Below are 18,161 nucleotides of genomic sequence, written 5' to 3'. Positions count from 1 at the left end.
TGTGTCTGAAGAAAAAAGATGTCCAACTTCTATAATACATTTTCTGTACACATACACACACAAACACAAAATCCAAAGCCAGTTTAGTACATTGTGATTGTGAGGTGGTATTCCACCTTAAAACAAAATGAACATGTCCTGATCTCCATTTGCCAGGGGTAAAGCTGAAATAATTTTATCGTTGTCAGCTGAACAATGGCAGATTTACATTGAGATAACCAAGATCAAAATCAGACCCCAAATGTCAAATGAGTTAAAGCCACAAACAGCACGATTTAAACCACAGTTGCATAATCCAGGCCCTATGCAGATCTCAGTAAAGTGAATTATATATAATAACACTTACAGTTTCCTAGTACTATTAGATTTGCCTTTTTACATAAATGCTTAAGTTATGATAAAAAACAGAGCTGTGTCAGTTCTTTTCAGTCTCAGCACATTTGCTATTAGCATAAGAAATGCTGCTTATGGCAGAAGCAGCCGTGCTTGAAATTTCTGAATTAATGGATTTGATTTCCTCTTGAGACAAACCATCAGCCTTGCAGTAATGGAAATAGATATAGTTGGTAAAACAAATAAAAAGCTGGCATGCAGATAAAATGGGTTTCAGTTTAAAATAGTAATGTTGTAATTGAAGTGAACAATTACAGGGTTGCTCCTAGGCACAAAAGAAATACCATGAAAATGAAGTAATGTTTTTGTTAAGTATAGTCATTTCATGAAAATGTAGAGCTGCAGATGTCATCGTCTGGAAAAAGGAAAACTATAGTTATTCTCCTTAGCTGAGATCCTCTGATAACATTTTGCTAATTTTAATAATAATTACTAATATTAAATCTAAATTTCACATGGAGGGAGAGGAAAGAGAGAGAGGGAGAGCAAAAGCTTTACAGCTGGTACTAAGCCAAAAAGGCTTGCTTGCCTTTCAAGGGATTTTGGCTACCGAGGGTCAGAAGCCTGCAGTAAGAATTTTTGGAGGGCAGAGGGAGGGAAATAATTTTCTGTTGGTAGAAGAAAGGTCTCTTGTCTGCATCCTTTGTCAGGGCTATAATGTTGGAAAGCCTGGTCGGGAAGGGAGGGATGTTGGCCATGCTGGATAACCACCAATGGGAAACTATGAGGTGGCAGAACAGGGGAAGAACACTCTCAGCATCAGATCTCTTTACCAAAGACATTTTCTCTAACTGGGTCGCGCTTCTGACCAGCTTTCAGCTATATCCACCGCTGGGGAGAAGCAGGGACTTTCAGCGTACGAGAGCCTTTCATGTCAACGTGTGAAAGTAAAAGTAATGAAGCACACCGAATGCCACCAATGTAAGTGTCACCTCAAATCTCAGAGTGCATTCATTAACTCCACCGCAACAAAATTCTCTGCTGTGTCCTATATTTCCTCTTCCTTGGGATGCATGACAGAGAACGTTCTCATCGCAGCCCTTTGTAGAGAGCTATTAATTAACAGATCACAGTTAGTGACTCGACAGTCAGAAAAGCACACAACTCCTCTTGCAATGGATAAGCAGGATGCTGCCTGGCACAGCAAATGCTGTCCACTCACCAAGTTTTCGATCACCAAGAGTTTGCGTTTACACCACAGTGCGGCACAAGGCAAGGCATGGCTGACGGCTCCGCGGCTATGCCAACGATGCGCGGCCAACACGTTTCTCAGCCGTATCGGCTTTGTGGTTCCGGGAGCAAGTTTTTAGGCGTTTTCGGTCTCCTGCCCCACTGGTGGGGACAACCGCGGCAAGGCGTAAGGCGCTGGTGTGCAAGCACTGCCCGGTCTGCAGCCGGTCATCCAGCCTCCTGCGGGTCTGGGTCACTCGCTGGGGGCTGCGGCTGCGTCTTCTCCAGGAGCACGTGAGGAGACTCTGAACGCCACGGTTTGTTATCGTTCGTTATTTAATTACATCAGCTTCCAGTGTCCTGCCTGGTATTTCACACACCCAGGCAAAGCTCCTACGTGCAAATGGTCTGCTGTAACTACTGTATCAGGCATGCCTGTACCGCAAGATATAATAGCAGCCCATTTACATATGTCGCTCTAAAGTGCTCACACTGAAATTTTACTGCATTCTTCACACTCTTGCACTGACATAAATACACCCACGCAGTACAGGTGGATTTCTGAATTGTCAAGTGTTTCTCTTCCATTAGGAGACTTTTTTTGGAAACAAATTAAGGCCGAATGCACCATGGTTTAAACGTGTTTATTACTTTATTTGGTGTTTTAAAAGCTGTTCTGAAATGTTTTAAACAAGATGATGTGTACCTGTGGAATTCAATATACACTTAATCTGTGGAGGAAATGAATGTCTGACATAAAGATTTAAATCTTTATTTTCCTCCCTTGACGTGGTGGTTGGTGACACAGAAATGTACTTTTTTTTTCCCTTTGACAGAGTAATAAAAATCTCATTATCTCTGAATAGGCAGCAATTTCGTTATCTAATCTTTTTACCAAAAGGTTAGTTAATTAATCAGAAACAAATCCTGATTATTATTTCAATAGAATTAGAAAGACAAATCACCAGAGTACGGCTAAATAGGGCAGGCCTGTGGTTTAACCTGCCTCATTTACATCCAAGTACAATGATTGTCAGGAGCTCGCAGTGAGCAAACAGCCCCAAGAACATAAGCCAGCAGATGGTTTTCTCTCCTCGCTAGCCTTTCCTCTCCTCTAATGCCTCTGATCCCATTACCTCACTGAATCCGTTACCAGGGTAACTGTTAAATTGCTGTGAAAGGCATGGTAATAAAGTAACCTGTCACACTGGCAATAAAAGCAGCAGAATTTTCCTGTTCACTGAACTTTTCAGCTCATCAATACTCACTTTATGGAGAAATTCACCACTACACACAGGTCAGCTGCAGGAATTGTTCCGCGAGGCTTTTGAAAAGCAAACCAAAGTTCATGTAAACATGGGAAAGGTATAAATAAAGACTGGATTCAGAAATGCACACAGAGTTAATGCTTTGCTGTTTACTGTAGAACGTTAGTAGGAGAATAGTGATATTCAGGTTGCTCCTTTTTTTAAGCACACTCTATAAATAACCTTTCCTGCAGACAGGAAGGTGATTAATCCAAATCATTTTGATAGTGTTTAAAACCATAACCTCCATTGCATTGGGATGCTTACCTTTAGCAGATGTACTCTGACCTATTTGTTAAAGTGGATTTTGTTATCGCAGAATAATCTGATGCCAGAAGGATTCATTTAGAAGTGTTTCCCAGCATTTGTCTATGTTCCATTGTTTTACAGACTTTTGAAGCAAGTTTGATATCTTTAACAGGTTTTTGCAATATGTGGCTGTTTCCATTAATAAAACCTTACTAAATGTAATCCTAGAGAGAAAAAACCCCATACAGCCACTGTGCCAGTCCTCCCATCTGAAACGGCTTTTCCTGGTTTTCTAATGTAACATATCCTACTGAGATTCTGATCCAAAAAAAGAAGAAGATTCCTTTTTTTTTTTTTCTTTTTTTCCTAGAAAGACGTGGTAAGAGTTTTTTCCATTGAGCACAGGCACTGTTTGCCACTGATCAGAGCTGAATTTGAAAATGTGATGTGTAAAAACCCTTCTGACTTCAATTTTAAGCTCACAAGAAACTGTAAGAACATGAATGAAAAAGAGAGTGCATATCTAATCCTTGTTATTAGCTATTTGCAGACTCTACACTTTCAGCTCCATTTGGTAATGCCATTAATTATACAGCAGTAACCTTGGAATATATTGGAGTTTGCTTGTTGAGATAACTTCTCTCTCAGTCTCCTTTTTTTAAACCTGCAGATGCTTAAAACTTGTTGGGAAAAATTGAAATTGTTTCTTTGACCAACAGCAAGAGCGAACTACAGGGCCTATTCCAGCTGCAGACCATAAAAGAGAAGTGTCTTTGAATAAGAGCCACATTATATAGTCCTGAGAGTATGGATTTAAAGTAAGGCTCATTGCAGATAAATCTTTGCACACACTCTCTTCAACATTTTAGCTAACCATGCTGAAGACAATACTCTTTGTCAGACTGTTGTGGTAGGGGCTGATTTTACCCTCCTGAATGAAGCCACATTTGTTGCTTTGCTAAAACTTCTTAGAACTCTAGGAGCTGTTTGGGGAGGAAAGGACTAAAAGATTATGTCCTCTTAGATATTTCTACTGCATTCAGTGACCTTTTTTATGATGTCAAATTTTAGTTCCTTGCACAGGCCAGGGTTCGTCCAAATACCGGAATTCTTCAGGGGGAGTTTGTATGAAGAACAAGCAAACTGCACACGAAACGGTGAAGTCACAGCCTTCAGCAGAAATAGATTTACTAACCTGCATAAAATAAAATAATTTATGCTGATCTCTAATCTAGAATTAAACTAGACCATTTCTGAGATTCAGGAAACTCAAAATCTTTCTGCTATCTGATATGTAGAGATAAAAGTGGAAATACGTCTTCAAATAATCCAAAATTCTTGCTCTTTCCATGTAATTAGTAGAGGAATCAATGTTCCCATATGATCTGCAGACCATTTTGCAGGTGTAAAAAGTCACGGTAAGATACTCCGGGCAGAGTCTTCACTCCATACTCTTTTATGTTTGAATAGAGCAAATGTCAGGAAGGGTGACATGCACTTAGAATAAAAGAATTGAGTTTTTAATAGCTGCCATTGTTTTAATTTAAAATTTACTTTAAACTGTGTGCATACTGGATTGTTCACGATTACACTTTGGCAGAATGCAAACATAAATGAGATGTCGACATGGATAAATTCCTTCCTTTGAAAATGTGTATGAATATTCATGAGCAACATTTGTTAGCTCATTTTCCCAGCCCTGTTTCAAATGCACAGAGCAGGGTTTCTGTGCTCTGCGTGAGCCTGTACGGAAAAACCTTCCTGCCACACAGATTCTGATGGTGTAAAGAGGCACAGTCTTTGGATGGCAGCTCTCTACTCCAATTTGATTTCACCCTCCCTTTAGCTGCAACCACATATTCAAAAAACGTCAAGGATTCACACTGGGCTGAATTACAGCTGGCACGGTGTATATTGGCACACCTTGGGTTTGGCTCACTGAAAACTGTAAAGTTACAGCATCAGAAAGAAAAAATGGTGGGAGAAGAGAATTAGAGCTGCTGTCTTCGAAAGAGAAAGAAAGAGGAGTAATTGTGTCCCTCCTTCCACCAGATGCCGTGTCCTTATTATTGTCCTCCTCAATAGCACGTTGTGACTAGACTGGCTATACAGTGTGTAGCCCTTTTCTCCTTGGATTAAATTCATCCCTGTGCAGTGGAGCATCACGCAGCCTCTGCACCACGTAAAGCCCATGCGCAGCTCTGCTTTCAGCCCTTGCGTGCTGCACAAGCCTTGCACAGGCTTTGCACAGGTGTGGATTGCACCTTTCAACTTTAATTCAAAAAGACAAGTGGCTGCGAAAATATCACAGGCTTAGATCCACCAGGCACTGCTGGGAATTTTCCAGCCTCACTGACGAAGGTTACTTTCTAAACGCCGTGGTTAGCCATCAAACAAGAACAGTTTTCGCTGCAAAAATAGCCAAACATTTCCCATTTCTGGTGAGGTCCAGACACACCACCTTCAGTATTTTCATCCCATTCCTAGCTTAGTGACAAATTAAGGCCTGACATCCACCAGAACCAAAGTTTCCACCCTGCCTCCTTCAATTTCTTATGTCTGTTTTAGCTCTTCTCTCTGTTTGGAACAGGAATATTTTCCTTACTCCATTTCTATCGCTGAACATTTCTCACTGCCTGTCATAGCTGCCAGTAATTAAGATCAAGGGAGAAAAAGGAGCATAGAAATGAATTTAAAACATATTGAACTACCCTTTAAATTCATACTTTATAGTGGGCCAAACTCAATTGAGAACCAGATCTAGGGAGAAAAAAAATCCTAACACTGCTGCAGATTTCAATGGAGTTCTATTGATTTGCATCAGTCAAGTAACCAAACTGCTGCGATTTGTCTTGACGAAGTGAAAGAATTGGGAAGGACATCTGTCTCTCAGGGTTACTCTACGGCTTATTTGATCTCACCTATACCTATGATTGATCCTGCTAGCTTGTGTTTTACGCATCTCTTATCCTGTGACAATGGAATAGCGTAAAAGTGCATCTTCCTTTGTTTTCTTTTTTTAACATTTTACACTGTGCTCTCTGTGTTGTCCTTTTTTCATCTACAAATTAAAAATTTACAGCTCTCATATCCAGCATGGGCAATTATGTATGAACATCAATCCAATCACTTACCCTGAAATAAAGGTTTATGGTGCAAGCAGTTTTTGTAGTCCTTCACATTGCCAGAGACTGGGGTGAGGATGGGAGGAGGGACAACAGAAACCCACATCAACCCTGCATTTTTGATGTCGCTGCTGTTTTGTGCTGTGACTTCATGCTCCCTGAAGAAACAAGATGCATCAAGCAGTGCCTAACACACATTCTCTTCAAACATTGGGAATGATTATTTCAGCAAGTTTTAGCTTTCAGCAGCAACATATGTAGTGGCAGCTGTGCAGTAGCGCTTTGAGACCACGGGTACTTTGGAACCCAGTAAGAAAACTGTGACTCGCATGTAAAGAGCAGGAAACAAGGATTTTTCCTCATTCAAAATTGTGCTGAGACTTAGGAAGCTTAAAGGACTAACAAAGCAGTTTGCTTCACCCCCTTGGATCCAACGATCTGCCCTGCAAAAATTTTAATAGATTTTTTGAAATATATGTGAAAAAATATGACCAGTAAAAATCTTCCACAATTTTAGCGGACTGGTTTGCATCAAAGTTTCACACCAAAACTGCATAAGCGTCTTTGATCCCCAGCTAACTTCTTTTCCTCTCCATCTCTTTTATTCAAAATGATCTGTATTATTTTGCTTTCTGTATTTTATCAACAGAAAATTCCTAGTCACAGCCTGAAGATCAAAAATGAAGTTTAATCTTCAGATTGTGCTGCTCATGCTCATAAACCACTCAAGTGCCACTCCTGCTCTCTGTGACAGCACCAGAATCCTTGATTCAGTTATAGGTTACTGTCAATGGGGATCGCGTTTTAATCTGTGTGCAAACAGAGGGATAAACCAGGAACATGTACCCATTCTAAGGATGATACTTTATTACAGTGCATCGTCAGGCAGCATTGCAATAATACAGGCTGGTTTCAGAAAACGCATGAGATTAAATTGTCTGCTAGGTTATGTCTGCCTGTTTTGTACAGACTGGCACACGTACCGCTCTGCTTCTCTGTCATTTATCTGGCTCACAAAGACCCTGATCCGCTACACGTCGCGTGATCACACAAATATCTGTGAGTCTGAAGGATTCGCAGCATTATGCAGGATTAGACCATTATTCTAAAGATGATAGGATTTTTCAAATGCTACTTGGATATGAGATATTATTCAGGGGAGAAATTCCATTGAAATAATCAACATTTTTCTCAAGTGTTAGCACGTTCACGTATCAGGATGTCTGGAATAGGTTTCCACATTTGCCTGTGTCTTTTTAATACTCTGTGTTAAGTGCTTCTTCCATGGTCAATTTAAAGGAAAGGTAACTTTGCAGGCAGCTGGCCGGTCTGTGGCGATGACAGCTTTCCACCATGTTAGAGTAGGACTCCTTTATGAATCATACTGGCATTCCCCAAGCTCCGTTATTATTATTTCAGTTTAGGAAAATGCTTAAACACATGCTTAATTTCAAGACACATGTTTCAAGTACCATGGGATTTCGACATTTGCTTAAGTACTTTCACAAATTGATTAACTGAACGGTGAGGGAGGGACAGCAGCAGAGAGAAAGACTATTTCTGGGAGTAACAACAGCTCTCGCTTGGATAAATTCTGCATTTTTAGCCCACCCGTCTCGCTCCCTCCTCCTTCCTGCTTTCCACCCCTCCAAGCGTGGTGGTCCGAGCGCCGCGGCAGCGTTTGGGTGATGGCAACCACAGCGGCAGAAGGAGGAGGCAGGGGTCTGTCCAGGCATCCTCCCCTTCCCACACGCCTCAGACAGCTTCTGCTCCTGCCCCCTCCGCTACCGAGTGCGGCATCTTGGCCTGTAACACGGGGATTTTCCTGTCAAAAGGGCTTGGCTCATTTCGCTGCACCAGAGAAAAATGTATTTGCATTGTTGAGCCTTTTTCTTTCTGTCTGCCCATCTTTTTTTTTAATACACAGGTTCATTGTATCAAGTGATGCAAAATATCTCGGCATAGCTGCATGGCGTAATGAAAATTAGAACAATCTCTTTTGGGAAGGAGGGCAAAGTGTCTTGGCACCGTGTGAGAGCAAATAGCAGCTCATTCAGTGCTCATATCATCTATAAACCACCAGTAACCCATTTGTCAACTACCGGAATCATTTTAACACACCTCAATAAAAAACTGTATTACTTTGATATCTAATGTGATTAAGGTTCTAAGCTTGTACTTTATTAAATCTCTGTGGTTCCTTCTTGTCATTTCCTTTGAATAGCTGTTACCAAAAAAAAAAAGCAAATTTAAACAGATTAATTTAAAATATACCAGAATGAGTTATCAGAGAAGAAATAGGGAATATCCCCTGAATAATGATGTTTTATTCAGGCACAAGGACCTTTCACAAGCTGCACTTCCAAAGGAGCTCCTACAGTTGTCTCAAGTTACAGACATTTCACACACCGGGGGAAGGTTGAATGGAAAGGTATGTGAAAAAACAAATGGTTTGCTTCCCATTGGAATAGTTAGAGCAGGGTTTGAGGGCTTCCTTACAGTGGGGGCCATTTAAAAGCCAGCATTTGTCAACAGGTACTGCACAGTTACCGCAATTGTTTCCTGCAAAGCTCTGGTGCCTCAGACACAGCTCGGTGACAGCTCTTGGCAAACGCTGACTTTTAAGTGGCAACCAGTATAATTATGGCATTCATGAAAGTGAGAGATGAACAGCGTTGACTGAAAAGGAGCCAGGTATCATATCGCGTGGGCTAGTGCCATGCCTGCTTTCCCACACCGTGCTGCCAACGCCGCTCGGTCCTGAGCAGCGGGGTGCCTGCCATCCCAGCCCTGCACCGCTCAGGAGCAGAAGCTATCTTTTTTTTTTTTTCCCCCCTCAACTTTACAGTGGGTTTTATAATGAGATGGTTTTGAAAGGACAAGGATGAGAGGTCACCAAGCATGTTTCCATGCTTAACATGAAAGTGAAACTCGACTAATCTGCTCTCGTTGTTCACGTTTTCCTCTGGTCTGATGGAGATCAAGAAATTAGGAGGCTGACAAAGATGGCACAAATCTGGGTGGATATAGGTCAGGCCACACATGTCTTAAAACAACTCGCTTTACAATAGCATCCATTTGTCAGATGTATTCTCTTCTTAAGAGCAGGATTAATTCACATATGAGCTAAAACTCATATATAGGAGGGATTTTGTCATATGAGCTAAACTTTTACACTGACATTCATCAAAAACACTTGCATTGAAAAGAGTCCTATTTAATTTGCAAAGACAACGTCTGGAGGTCAGATTTAATGTTAGTCATGTATTAATGTTATCCTTGTGTGTTCGTTATCTGTTGTGAACGACTGTTGCTACGGTCCACAGGAAAAAAAAGGAGGACACTGGTTTGTTAATGAAGAGTATCCTCTGTGCTAAGTGGCTTAATTAAGGCTACACAGACCAGCTGAATTTCAGCACTTCGTTCTTTCACCATGCTGTGAATGTAGCATGATACAGTCTGTCGTCATGCTAATGTTCAATATGTGAGTAGTTGTTCATCTGAATAGTTTCATTGAAATCAATGGGCCTAACTCACATGAGTAAGGTCTTACAAGGCTGGAATATATTTATATTCATATTGAAACCATGACTTCCTTGTTCACTGCTGCTTCGTTTGCCTTATTAATCTGCTGGCATCATCCCTCAGTTTCACTGAGGCATATCCAAAGCAGGGAAATGAAGCACTTTGTGTAATTTTTGGGGACTCCAAACAGTCACTTAAATTCAGATAGTGAAAGTCTGCTGAACCGAAGACAATTACCTGAGAAGCAAACTCATTGTTTCATCTATAAGTCATTATTTCTGTGGCAGTAGAGAAAATGAAAACTAAAATATTTATGGCTCCTAATACCATACTTTTCAGTGTACTCCTACTTGTGTTACTGCATATTACACCTTCCCATATTTAGCAAGGCAAACCTGCATAAAAAAAGCAGTGCTTACTCAGGATTGCTGGTGTATGAGTTTACAGATAACCAGCACAGGTTTCCTTTCTGCAAACATTGCATTGTCCATTCACATTTGGCTGCCTTTGACTGGTGCTTCTCATGGGGAAGGGTCAGGATTGTGTTCTAAATACTCACTTTTTCCTATGATTTATCCACGGTGCTGCCTGGTTTTTTGCTCCATGGATTTATGTTGTCTGTATGAACATACAACACAGACTAACCCGTTTTGTCTGTGCCAAGTGTGTACTGCCTATGCATGAGGGCACATACTATCATGAAAGTTGGAGCCATCATTCTCAGACATATGCTGGCATCAGACCCTTATATACCTTTATATGAATGTAATACAGCCAAACACAGCTAACAGGGAATTGCCCTAGTGTGAGGCCAACCCCTGTGTAGTCAAAAGGCACCATGACAGCCGGTGTGCCACCGCCTTTGAGACCATTAACCGTAAAGGATGAAATATGGCCACCATACAATCCAATTAACCTAAGCATCATCTCTTGAAAACTTGGTCTGTGGCACTCTTGTTTTCCTCAGAGAAAAAGGAAAATTGTCATAATCATCTTTTTCAGCACATTTCAGTACTGAAGGTCACTTTGAGATTCCTGGATGGAGTAGCAGCAAAATGATGGGAGATAATTTTTTCTTATATTTGTGCAATCTACTTGTACTGGTTAATTATATCTTAATCTCATTTTCTTTCAGAAAAGAAAAAAAAGGAGAAAAAAAAAGACAAGACAATAAAAATAAGAGAGAAATAGCTAACAAACAAAACAGGACAAGAGACATAGAAGCAGTGATACCCAGATTCCTTTTCAGATGAGGTTATTAAAACTGATTAGGTAAACATACACACACAGTTATTTTGTTATATTTTCAGTGTTATAATAATATTTTAATTTTATGATTACATTTTATGACATTATTATTATTATTCAAATTTGTAAATTTGAAAAAAAACACCCCACAACTCTCCACCAAAAATAAACAAAGTGCCTATTCAAACAGTGCCTGCAACAAATTATGCCAATTCACTAAGACACAAGACTAAAATTAGGCCAAAAAGGAGGACAGATGAAAAATAATCAAGCTAAAAATAACTGGGAAAAAACCCACAGTAGACAAGCAGGAAAGAAAATGTAGGAATTAGAGATTTTATAGACACTTTTAAGATTTGCTTAAAATGGTTACTCTGACAGCATGTTTCTGTGTGTTTCTGTTATTTTGTTGACAAAGGACTAAAAGTTAATTCTGTAGTACCTGAATTTGATCTCTATGGAAAGTTCCAAGATCAAAGCTTCTGTTCAGCCCACATTTTGCTGCCCTGGGAAAATAATAATAAAAAAACTCTCCTCGTAGCAGCAATACAGCAATCATGCTGGGTCATGAAACTAATTATGTTTTGTGATGGTGGAAATTCTCCATTTCTGTGTGAAGGGGCACTGCTGCATGATAGATGAATGTTGGAAAGGCAGTACTTTGTGCTCTTTCATCTCTGTCACTGCATATTTATTCTGACTCTACTCCTAAATTATTCATTTTCTTTAAGCAATCAATATTAATAATCTGATTTGCTCCTTGGCATTTTTAGTCACACTTCTGTTTAACTGACTGTAAATAAAGGTCACTTGGAGGCTTCCTGCTGCTGTTCTGAAGGTCCTTGTCTAATTAATTCCCAACACTTTTTTTCCCTGTGACTCTGATTAGCAGTTGCAATCAAGTTCAGCAATTAGCTGCCTCTTTGCACAGTGATTTGCTCACTCCACCTCCCTGTATAAAGCTACATTTGGTCTCTACTCTACAAAGGCATAAGGAGGAATTTAAATTCATTTGTTTTGTGTTCCCTGACCATGCAGAACAGATCAGATTTGTCACTGCTTGTACATAACCTTTGCCTATCTACATCATACCTACTCATCATCCTGATCCCCCAACAGACATCATAAACGTAATGAACGGCCTCACCAAGAACCTGCTTGTGATATGCCTAATGTCAACCTCTTGTATCAACAAACAGCTACAGCTCGTCAAATCATTCTTAGTTATTTAATAGCTCCTCTGGTTTAGCTTACATAAAATGACTTTAAAAAAAGGGGTTTGCTTCATATTTAATGGATTTATCTTAGTCTGCTTGGGGCCTAGGGACAAGCCCCAGATTTAAACACTTTTGGATATCTAATTCCAGGTCACAAGAAGACACAGATCTTATTTATTCATGCTAGAGATTGAGAAATAATTATCCTGGTGAACTCTCTTTGTCTTTAATTCCTACAACCATGGAAAAGTTGTTGGAAATTTCAGTACTGTGTTAATTATTAAGAGACACTCCAGTCAGGAGGCTTGTCTACTTTGTAGTTGAAAGTGGAAAAAGGAGACAGTCACCTCCAGGTACTCTTCAGCAAGTATGTATTTGAAAAGCAAAGAACAAGTGATAAAGAATTATAGTAAGCATTACAGAAATGTCATGAGAACTTTTTACAGGTCTCCCCAATTAGTCTCAGTGTTCTCCATTCTTATTATTGCATCCTGGGTAACAATTTCCAGGCAATGCCTTTTAATTAAGTATTTCTGCAAAAAAAAAGTTTTAGTTTCAGGCTTGTTTATAAATTCATCAATGGAAAGGCTTCTAATTCAAACAGTGATTCAGCATGGATAATTAATTCAGACAGAACTCTTTCCATTGAGCAGAAAACTAAGACGTGTGCACAAGAGAAACCCTTTTTTAGCTGAAGTCTCTTTCAATGCATTCACAGTTGTTCAATGAATCTACAGGCAGATTGTAAAAAGGTGATAGAACTGCACCTGTGAGAAGGTCTACCATGTCAGTACTTGTACCCACAATGTTTTCTGTTAGTATTATTATTTTTTTTTGCATGCTGGTCCTTGACAAGTAAGCAAACAGTAGGACTGACAAACACTATCAGATTGGAATGGATATCTCTGAATACATCTTTAAGACAGACTCTAGGGAAAAAAAATTACAGGTTTAAATTCCCACATATTGGGCATAAGGATGTAAACTATTCACAACTCACTACAAAAATACAATCATATTTCACAACTCACTACAAAAATACAATCATATTTCATTTTGGCCTTGTAGTTCTTGGAGCTTAGGGGAGTTTTGTATTGGTGGGTTTAAGTGCCCTGAAAAAGAGACAGATCAGAACTTAACCTGGTTACTCCTTACTTGTAATTTAGTAAGCATATAAAAGCAGTTACTTAAACCATAGTCCACTTCTACTGCTAGCATCTACAGAGCCCCTCTTCTGACAGCAGCAAGCCAAAGCATGCATGCCCTAAACAAGTAAATTTTCTTTCTCCTTTCTCTTCTGGCAAGTGTACTTATTCGATCTCACAGGGGATCTGATAGCATTCCCCAGCTCCTAAAGCAATTCTTTAGCACTCATTGAAATGTGCTGTAAGCGAAAGGCAGCAAAGCTGACTGGTGTTTGCATGCAGAGACGGGCAACCAAGGCCCTAAGCACAGGCAGTCTGCTTCCTCAACGTGTAATGCACAAAATGAAGGCTAGAAGCAACAATTAAGTCACTCTTGGACTGATCACTTAATGAAGATAAATACACAAAATAGGCCATTTGTTGGCATGATGATATCATGAATTATTGTATAAAACATCCGGTGCTTGAAATATAGACATGTACACACAGCGAAGCACTTGTGGCTGCAGTGGTTAGGGCTGTAAAACTCGCACACTCAAAACAGATCACTCGTTTCTAGGGTGGCAACTTTCCATGTTTGGTCTCATCCCAAAAGTGAGCATCTTGGAACAGTTTTAAAAAATTTTCTTTCAGCTATTTGAGATTTATGAGAACGAAACATATTATTCTTACTGAACTAAAAAACCAAACTTTTCCCAAGGAAATAAATTATGAAATCTATTAGTGAGGAGTATGTGCCTAAGGAAATATGAAAGCAACCCAAAGCTATTGTTAGAGTCACAAATGTTTGAAGGCCCGCAGTGGTGAATTACTCTTCAGTCAAAAATGTATGTGATGTACACAGCTTTCCTTCACCAGCTCTTTCCTGTAGTTTTTCTGAAGTTATGTGTGTGGAGAACATGGTAACTTGTTCTTGCTTGTTTAGGGTCTGTTGCATGAGATCACATATCATTACTGTTTTCTCTATAGGACATAAAATATCCATCAGATTTGGAGCAAAGTACTCACAGTAGAGAAACATGCTGTCTATGTAACCTTGGAAAAAAGATTTAGCTCCTCACATTTGTGTAATAGCATTTATAATTACTCATCAGGGAGGTATTATTTATGAAAGCCTTCCTGAATGTAATGCCTTGCAAACATGTAAAGGATTAAATAGATATTTGTTGCCTTGTGCTTGGAGGAACAAAACAAGCTGTACAGGGAGAACTTTTTCCTGCTGGCCCAGGTTTTTTTCCTTCCTCTGAGCCCTGTGTGCACAGCAGTGGCTGAGGCTGAGGAAGCAGAGGAAAAGCAGCGATGATGGGTGGTCTGGAAGACACTGTCTGCACCATATCCTTTCTTCATAAACATAGCAGTTATTCAGGAGGATGGCTCACTGGAATGACACTTGAAATCTTTACTCTCTGTTGGGAGTTCACATCCCAGTAAGACGTGAATTGACCCTTTACTTTCATTCTCTGTGAGGATGGTTTTATGTCATTTATTGTAATTTTTCCACAATGTATTCCACAACGGAATTTTGTATCTATCCTCTGATACTGTGTGCAGTTTATGGAGTTGGTGCAAGAGAAGAAATCTACCTGCATTTGCAAAACATTCTGCCTTTCTTTGACTGTTGTCCTCTACAGAAGCTATGGCAGTGCTGTGGTACTTTGTATATTAGTCATGTTCAGAATGAAAGGCCTTAAATATTGCATTTGTGCCTGCTATATGGGAGATGTTGTCTCCCAGGGTACAGATTTAAACTAATGATAGTGAATAGTAATGACTGTTGCTTAACTGAAACATCATTACCATGAATTTGTCTAGCAACAAATAGATTAATGGTGATTAAGCAGCTAGTTTTAACATGGTTGATCTTTTAATAAATAAGTTACAAAGTGAAGATGAAAGATATTTTCTGTTGTTGTTAAAAAGGTTCTAGATTGTTTGTTCTGGCAATGTTGAACATGGACAACTGAGTTCACAGACTGCGCTGATACCTACCTTGAAAAAGAAACTAAGAAAACATAATTACATTATTTGCAAACTGTAAAAGATCAAAGCCCATGTATATCTTGTAACTTATTCTGATTTTCTCCCTCTCTTGTACCTAATTTTTCCTTTAAAAATACTTTAAGAAATTAAATGCAAAAAGATACTGTGTTCATGCAACATTAAGTGAACTCCTCAAATGTCAAGAAATGCCAAAGTTAAGGATGAATGCACAACTATAAGACTATCCTCCTGTGTGTGTCTTATAATAGTCTTCAGTTACACCATCATACAGAACAATGTAAGTTATATGCCAGGCAAATAGACTATGAAAGTCATCTGAATGAGTGTTCCTCCTACCTTGGGGTATGAATAATATTTGATTAAAGAGACAAGGAAAATAAAACTACTTGGGGCCTAAAAAAAAAAAAAAAGAAAAAAAAAGAAAAAAAAAAGAAAAGAAAAGAAAAAAAAAGAGGAATGTTGACCTTTCAGAGCATTCACCTAAGAGAACACAGCTGATTGCAGTCTAATATCTTTGCTTCTATCTACTGCTACTCATGAAGTAATGGTAGTTGTGAACGAGGTAGAGTTTGTAATTTCTTGCATCCTTCTCCTTCCTGTACAAGAAATCCTCAGGGCACATATTCAGTCATTGTCAGTGATCCGTCCCCCTCCGTCCTGTAGTGGAGAAGTAGTCTGAACTGCAAAGTAAACTTGATTAGTTGCTAATTCAGGGATCACAGAGAAATGCCTTTTTCTGTGGAGGAGCCTAGTAAGGGTACCTAAAGGGTTCTTTCCCTTTCTTACAAAATCCTGAAAGCTTTGTTATACCTTAATGAGGAACAAGAACAGATTCTTCTTTTAATTTTACAGATGGCACTGTAGTTTATAGTCACTGTATAGTGTGGTATTGGGTCTGGCTGAGATGGAGTTAATTTTCCCCGTCACAGCCCTCATAGTGCTGTGCTTTGTAGCAGTAGCTTAGAACGGTGTTGACAACACACCAGTGTTTTGGCTACTGCTGGGCAGTGCTGGCACAGCATCGAGGCCGCCTCCCCAACACTCCCCCTCACCAGTGGGCTGGGGGTGGGCAAGATCTTGGGAGAGGACACAGCCAGGACAGCTGACCCAAATTGGCCAACGGGATATTCTGTACCAGGAGGAAGAGGGGGAGATTAGTTTTTTACAACGCTTGTCTTCTGGAGGAACTGCTATGCATACTGAAGCCCTGCTTCCCAGGAAGTGGCTGGACATTACCTGCTGATGGGAAGTAGAGAATAAATATTTTGTTTTCCTTTGTTTTTATGCATGGCCTTTGTTTTTGCTTTATTAAACTGCTTTTATCTTGACCCATGAGGTTTTTTCCATCTTAATTTCTCCCCTCCCTGTCCTGCTGAGGAGGGGAATGCAGAGTGGCTTGGTGGCACCTGCCATCCAGCCAAGGTCAACCTATCACAGTCCTTCATGGTGCCCAATGTGTGGCACGAGACAAAAGCAGTTTTACATTAAGCATGCTACAACTATAGTAGTTATTAAGTAACAAACTCCTGTGTGGGTCACAGAGCTTGTTGGCTGCACTGCTTATCTCTTTATTTAGCTGAGATTGGGAACATGTTAATACAAATAATGGTTACATGCTCTACCCTGGCATTGGTGGCCTTTCTGTGCTGGGGGAGATATTTTGTGGGGAGGCTGAAGGAACCTGGGAACATGCTAATACAAACAGTGACTAAAAAAAATGAAGGCCGGGTGAGAGAAAAGGGTTTGTGAATAGCAGGAATATTGACTCTTGGTAAAGGTAGGAGGGATGCAAATTTGTCACAGAAAGTCTATTCCTTTGTTATTCTTCTGTGTGCATGGACCAAGAAAAATTAATCACAATATTCTATGGAAGAATCTTGTGGAACTGCTGCAATGTAACTGTGATATAACACATGCTTCTGAGTACAGCTAAGACTTTCATAGGTGGTCTTACAGCACCAGGGCACTCTAACAAATTGTGTGAAGTATTAGTGCAAATGTTACAGGAATATGGTTTTTCCTGGAGAGCATAAGAAGCTAATTCTGTTCAGAACAGTTTCAATGACTATACCAAGATCTCTCTGATGCACTAATTTTGGCATAAAAACAGATCAGAAAATACACATTCACAGAATCACAGAATCAGAGAATTACAGAATGGTTGAGTTTGGAAGGGACCTCTGGAGTTCATCTGGTGCAACTCCCACACTCTAGTGAGTTACCCAGCGCCAGTTGCACAGAACCATGTCAGACCAGTTATCCTCAGGGTATTCAGCCCCCTGAGCTGGAAGACAGGGATGGAGAGCACAATAAACTCCCCTTAATCCAGGAGGAAGCAGTTAAGGACCTGCTACACCACCTGGGCACCCACAAGTCTATGGCACCTGATGGGATCTACCCGAGAGTACTGAGGGAGCTGGCAGACGAGCTTGCCAAGACACTCTCCATCATTTATCAGTCTTGGTTAACAGGGGAGGTCCCAGACAACTGGAAGCTTGCCAATGTGAAGCCATTTACAAGAAGGGCCGGAAGGAGGATCCTGGGAACTACAGGTCTGTCATCTTGACCTCGGTACTGGGGAAGATGATGGAGAGGTTCATCTTGAAGGGTGCTCACAGGACATGTGCAAGACAACAAGGGATCAGGCCCAGCCAGCATGGGTTCATGAAAGGCAGGTCCTGCTTGACGAACCTGATCTCCTTCTGTGACCAGGTGACCCACCTAGTGGATGAGGGAAAGGCTGTAGGTGTTGCTACCCGGCCTTTAGTAAAGCCTTTGACA

This window comes from Phaethon aethereus (assembly GCF_964289735.1).
Source record: "Phaethon aethereus genome assembly, chromosome: Z".
NCBI lineage: Eukaryota > Metazoa > Chordata > Aves > Phaethontiformes > Phaethontidae > Phaethon > Phaethon aethereus.
This window is presented reverse-complemented; position numbering follows the sequence as displayed.